We start from the raw sequence: 6983 nt of genomic DNA on the forward strand, positions 1-6983 counted from the left end.
CTCTCCTCTCCTCTCCTCCCCCTTTCCTCTCCTCTCCTCTCCCTCTCCCTCACCTCCCCCTCTTTCCTCTCCTCTCCTCCCCTTTCCTCTCCTCTCCCTCTCGTCTCCTCTCCTCTCGTCTCCTCTCCTCTCCCTCCTCTCCCCTCTTAAATATTTCTCAGCTCACCAGGTTTATCCCTGTGCCAGTATGACTCTTATGTAACAAACTAAAACGCTGAGACTTAAGGCTGTATGCAGCGCTAGCACACCAGGAAACAGATGGCCAGCACACACACACACACACACACACACACACACACACACACACACACACACACACACACACACACACACACACACACACACACACACACACACACACACACACACACACACACACACACACACACACACACACACACACTGCAAATGGTCCAACAGCAACAACTCTCAAGTAATGAAACAGAAAATAACTGAACCATGTTCAGCTGAATGGTCAATACGTTAACATCACAGAACCTACTTACCTTAGTTTCACTACACTACAGTACAGTACAGTACACTGATCTACAGAGAATCTGGTCTAACTGATGAGGTGCCTTCGTTTCACTACAGTACAGTACAGTACAGTACAGTACAGTACAGTACACTGATCTACAGATAATCTGGTCTAATTGATGAGGTGCCTTAGTTTCACTACAGTACAGTACAGTACAGTACAGTACAGTACAGTACAGTACAGTACACTGATCTACAGATAATCTGGTCTAATTGATGAGGTGCCTTAGTTTCAGCCAACAGCAGTATACTACTCTACACTACACTACACTACACTACACTACAGTACAATAGAGGTTAGAGGACAGTAGAGTACAGTAGAGTACAGTACACTACAGTAGAGTAGAGTACAGTGCAGTACAGTAGAGTACAGTACAGCAGAGTAGTATAGTACAGTAGACTAGGTTAGAGTATGGTACAGCACAGTAAAGTAGAGTAGGTTAGAGTACAGTAGACTACAGTAGAGTAGGTTAGAGTACAGTAGAGTACACTACAGTAGAGTACAGTGCAGTAGAGTACAGTGCAGTATTTGTATATATTATGGATCCCTATTAGCTGCTGCCAAGGCAGCAGATACTCTTCCTGAGGTCTGGCAGAATTAAGGCAGTTATACAATTTAAAAAACATTACAAAACATTCGTTATAGACCAGGTGTATTTTTACCTGCTTTTTAAATCTGATTCTACTGCTTGCATCAGTTACAGTACAATACAGTAGAGTACACTAGAGTACAGTACACTAGAGTACAGTAGAGTACAGTACACTAGAGTACAGTAGAGTACAGTACAGTACACTATAGTACAGTATAGTAGAGTACACTACCGTACACTAGAGTACAGTAGAGTACAGTAGAGTATAGTACAGTACACTAGAGTACAGTATAGTAGAGTACACTACAGTACAGTAGAGTACAGTAGAGTACAGTACAGCACAGTACACCAGAGTACAGCACAGTAAACTAGAGTACAGTAGAGTACAGTACAGTACACTAGAGTACAGTAGAGTACAGTAGAGTATAGTACAGTACACTAGAGTACAGTATAGTAGAGTACACTACAGTACACTACAGTACAGTAGAGTACAGTAGAGTACAGTACACAAGAGTACAGCACAGTACACCAGAGTACAGCACAGTAAACTAGAGTACAGTAGAGTACAGTACAGTACACTAGAGTACAGTAGAGTACAGCACAGTACACTAGAGTACAGTAGAGTACAATACAGTACAGTAGAGTACGGTAGAGTACAGCACAGTACACTAGAGTACAGTAGAGTACTATACAGTACACTAGAGTACAGTCGAGTACAGTACACTAGAGCACAGTACAGTACAGTACACTAGAGTACAGTACAGTAGAGTACAGTGCAGTATTTGTATATATTATGGATCCCTATTAGCTGTATTATACAATTTAAAAAACATTACAAAACTTTCGTTATAGAATTCAAAACACACTAAGTGTGTGCCCTCGGGCCTATACTTCACTACCACATATCCATAACACAAAATCCAAGTGTACGTTTGTGTATAGTGCGTATGTTATCATGTGTGTGTATGCATGTGTCTGTGCCCATGTCAGTGCTACTTGACAGAGCCCGCCATTCCACAAGGTGTATTTTTACCTGCTTTTTAAATCTGATTCTACTGCTTGCATCAGTTACAGTACAATACAGTAGAGTACACAGAGTACAGTACACTAGAGTACAGTATAGTAGAGTACACTACCGTACACTAGAGTACAGTAGAGTACAGGAGAGTACAGTACACTAGAGTACAGCACAGTACACCAGAGTACAGTAGAGTACAGTACACTAGAGTACAGTAGAGTACAGTACACTAGAGTACAGTAGAGCACAGTACAATAGAGTACACTACAGTACACTAGAGTACAGTAGAGTACAGTACACTAGAGTACAGTAGGGTACAGTACAGTACACTATAGTACAGTATAGTAGAGTACACTACCGTACACTAGAGTACAGTAGAGTACAGTAGAGTACAGTAGAGTATAGTACAGTACACTAGAGTACAGTATAGTAGAGTACACTACAGTACACTAGAATACAGTAGAGTAGAGTACACAAGAGTACAGCACAGTACACCAGAGTACAGAAGAGTACATTACACTAGAGTACAGTAGAGCAGTACAGCACAGTACACTAGAGTACTGTAGAGTACAGTACAGTACACTAGAGTACAGTAGAATACAGCACAGTACACTAGAGTACAGTAGAGTACAATACAGTACAGTAGAGTACGGTAGAGTACAGCACAGTACACTAGAGTACAGTAGAGTACTATACAGTACAGTACACTAGAGCACAGTACAGTACAGTACACTAGAGTACACTACAGTAGAGTACAGAACAGTAGAGTACAGTAGAGTACAGCACAGTGAAGTACAGTAGAGTACAGTACAATAGAGTGCAGTAGAGTACAGTACAGTACACTAGAGTACAGTAGAATACAGCACAGTACATTAGAGTACAGTAGAGTACAATACAGTAGAGTAGAGTACGGTAGAGTACAGCACAGTACACTAGAGTACAGTAGAGTACTATACAGTACAGTACACTAGAGTACAGTAGAGTACAGTACACTAGAGCACAGTACAGTACAGTACACTAGAGTACACTACAGTAGAGGACAGAACAGTAGAGTACAGTAGAGTACAGCACAGTGCAGTACAGTAGAGTACAGTACAATAGAGTACAGTAGAATACAGTGCAGTAGTTGAGTACAGTAGAGTAGAGTACAGTACAATACAGTACAGTACAGTAGGGTACAGTACAGTAGCATAGAGTACAGTACAATAGCATAGAGTACAGTAGAATACAGTGCAGTATAGTTGAGTACAGTACAGTACAGAGCAGTAGAGTACAGTACAGTATAGTACAGTACAGTAGAGTACAGTAGCGTAGAGTACAGTAGAGCAGAGTACATTACAGTATAGTAGAGTGCAGTATAGTAGAGTAAAGTAAAGTACAGTAAAGTACAGTAGAGTACAGTACAGTGCAGTACAGTAGAGTACAGTACAGTTCAGTAAAGTACAGTAGAGTACAGTAGCATAGAGTACAGTAGAATAAAGTGCAGTAGAGTTGAGTACAGTATAGTACAGTACAGTGCAGTAGAGTTTAATACAGTACAGTATAATACAGTACAGGGCTGTAGAGTACAGTACAGTAGAATTGATTACAGTACAGTAGAGTACAGTACAGTGCAGTCGAGTACAGTACAGTAGAGTACAGTACAGTTCAATAGAGTACAGTACAGTAGAGTTGAGTACAATACAGTACAGTACAGTGCAGTACAGTGCAATAGAGTACAGTACAGTAGAGTTGATTACAGTACAATAGAGTACAGTACAGTGCAGTACGAGTACAGTACAGTACAGTGCAATAGAGTACAGTACAGTAGAGTTGAGTACAATACAGTACAGTACAGTGCAGTACAGTGCAATAGAGTACAGTACAGTAGAGTTGATTACAGTACAGTACAGTACAGTACAGTACAGTGCAGTGCAGTGCAGTAGAGTACAGTAGAGTACAGTACAGTGCAATAGACTACAGTACAGTAGAGTTGAGTACAATACAGTACAGTACAGTACAGTAGAGTACAGTACAGTAGAGTACTGTACAGTAGAGTACAGTACAGTGCAGTAAGAGTACAGAACAGTACATCTGCAGTCATGCAAACACACATACAAACACGCACACAGACACACATAAATATTGAAAGAATGAAACATATATGAGTCGATGTTAGACTGAATGTGTCGTGTCACACAAAGCAATCAATTATTCTCCTGAATAACTCCTCCGACCATATGGGGATGTTTTTCATACACTAAGAATATAACCTTGACCCAGATCCTGAGAGGAGAGACTTGGCGTCAGACCATAATGCCTCTATTCACTTTATAGTGCACTACTCTTGACTAGGGCTCATAGGGCTCTGGTCAAAAGTAGTGCACTACATAGGAAATAGGTTGCCATTTGGGACACAGTCCATCAGTTCCTCTGAGAGGATCAAGAGGAGCCACCTGATTGAATACTTCACATGAATCCTTCCTTATAGAAACCATGTACTGGGGCCTTTGCTTTCACCTGCCCAGCCATGTTAGATCAGTGATTAGGTCAAGGAAGGGAAGAAGGAAGGATTCAAGGTGTATTTGAACAAGACCCTTTTCTTTTTTATGGTACCTGACATTTGACCCCAAGTCTAATAGAGCAGTTAACTGTTTCCCTGGAACTAGGTCGAGGTGAAATACTGGGTCTGTGAGAGACTGGGGCTGTGTCCCAAATAGCACCCTATTCCTTATATAGTGCCCTAGTGGTGAACTAGTAGTCCACTATATAGAGGATAGGGTGCCATTTATGATGTACTAAGTGTCTATAGTATCTTGTAGCGATGGAGGAAGAGGATTTAAGGCTTGTAGCTTAGCCTTAGCACTTCCACTGTCTCAGCCGACCGCCTGAGGAGAGATAATTCCCCCTTTCTCTCTCTCTGTCTCTCTCTGTCTCTGTCTCTCTCTCTCTCTCTCTCTCTCTCTCTCTCTCTCAGCAGCGCAGGGCCTCAGACCAGACCTCCTTAGAGGGATCAGACACCCCTATCAGACACACAGGCTCAGAGGCAAAAGGCCCAGACAGGACAGGAACAAAGACAAAGACAGGGACTCTTTGGTCTATACATCAACCATAGTTATATACAGTAGAGACAGTCTGTCCAAGAGTCTGTCCAAGAAGCCATTATTACAACATTCTGTCTGGATAGTCTGTCCAAGAGTCCATTAATGTAACATTCCGTCTGGTTAGTCTGTCCTTGGGGCGGCAGGGTAGCCTAGTGGTTAGAGCGTTGGACTAGTAACCGGAAGGTTGTGAGTTCAAACCCCCGAGCTGACAAGGTACAAATCTGTCGTTCTGCCCCTGAACAGGCAGTTAACCCACTGTTCCCAGTCCGTCATTGAAAATAAGAATATGTTCTTAACTGACTTGCCTGGTTAAATAAAGGTAAAATTAAATTAAAATGAGGCCATTATTGTAACATTCTGTCTGGTTAGTCTGTCCAAGAGGCCATTATTGTAACATTATGTCTGGTTAGTCTGTCCAAGAGGCCATTAATGTAACATTCTGTCCAAGAGGCCATTATTGTAACATTATGTCTGGTTAGTCTGTCCAAGGGGCCATTATTGTAACATTCTGTCTGGTTAGTCTGTCCAAGGGGCCATTAATGTAACATTCTGTCTGGTTAGTCTGTCCAAGAGGCCATTATTGTAACATTATGTCTGGTTAGTCTGTCCATGAGGCCATTATTGCAACATTCTGTCTGGTTAGTCTGTCCATGAGGCCATTATTGCAACATTCTGTCTGGTTAGTCTGTCCATGAGGCCATTATTGCAACATTCTGTCTGGTTAGTCTGTCCATGAGGCCATTATTGCAACATTCTGTCTGGTTAGTCTGTCCATGAGGCCATTATTGCAACATTCTGTCTGGTTAGTCTGTCCAAGAGGCCATTATTGAAACATTATGTCTGGTTAGTCTGTCCAATAGGCCATTATTGTAACATTATGTCTAGTTAGTCTGTCCAAGAGGCCATTATTGTAACATTCTGTCTGGTTAGTCTGTCCAGGAGGCCATTATTGTAACATTCTGTCTGGTTAGTCTCTCCGAGAGGCCATTATTTTAACATTCTGTCTGGTTAGTCTGTCCAAGGGGCCATTAATGTAACATTCTGTCTGGTTAGTCTCTCCAAGAGGCCATTATTGAAACATTATGTCTGGTTAGTCTGTCCAATAGGCCATTATTGTAACATTCTGTCTAGTTAGTCTGTCCAAGAGGCCATTATTGTAACATTCTGTCTGGTTAGTCTGTCCAGGAGAGCCATTATTGTAACATTCTGTCTGGTTAGTCTCTCCGAGAGGCCATTATTTTAACATTCTGTCTGGTTAGTCTGTCCAAGAGGCCATTATTGTAACATTATGTCTGGTTAGTCTGTCCAAGAGGCCATTATTGTAACATTCTGTCTGGTTAGTCTGTCGAAGAGGCCATTATTGTAACATTCCGTCTGGTTAGTCTGTCCAAGAGGCCATTATTGTAACATTATGTCTGGTTAGTCTGTCCAAGAGGCCATTATTGTAACATTATGTCTGGTTAGTCTGTCCAATAGGCCATTATTGTAACATTATGTCTAGTTAGTCTGTCCAAGAGGCCATTATTGTTACATTCTGTCTGGTTAGTCTGTCCAGGATTATTGTAACATTCTGTCTGGTTATTGTCCAAGAGGCCATTATTTTAACATTCTGTCTGGTTAGTCTGTCCAAGAGGCCATTATTGTAACATTCTGTCTGGTTAGTCTGTCCAAGAGGCCATTATTGTAACATTCTGTCTGGTTAGTCTGTCCAAGAGGCCATTATTGTAACATTCTGTCTGGTTAGTCTGTCCAAGA

This window comes from Oncorhynchus masou, chromosome 2 (assembly GCF_036934945.1).
Source record: "Oncorhynchus masou masou isolate Uvic2021 chromosome 2, UVic_Omas_1.1, whole genome shotgun sequence".
In the NCBI taxonomy this organism is placed as follows: domain Eukaryota; kingdom Metazoa; phylum Chordata; class Actinopteri; order Salmoniformes; family Salmonidae; genus Oncorhynchus; species Oncorhynchus masou.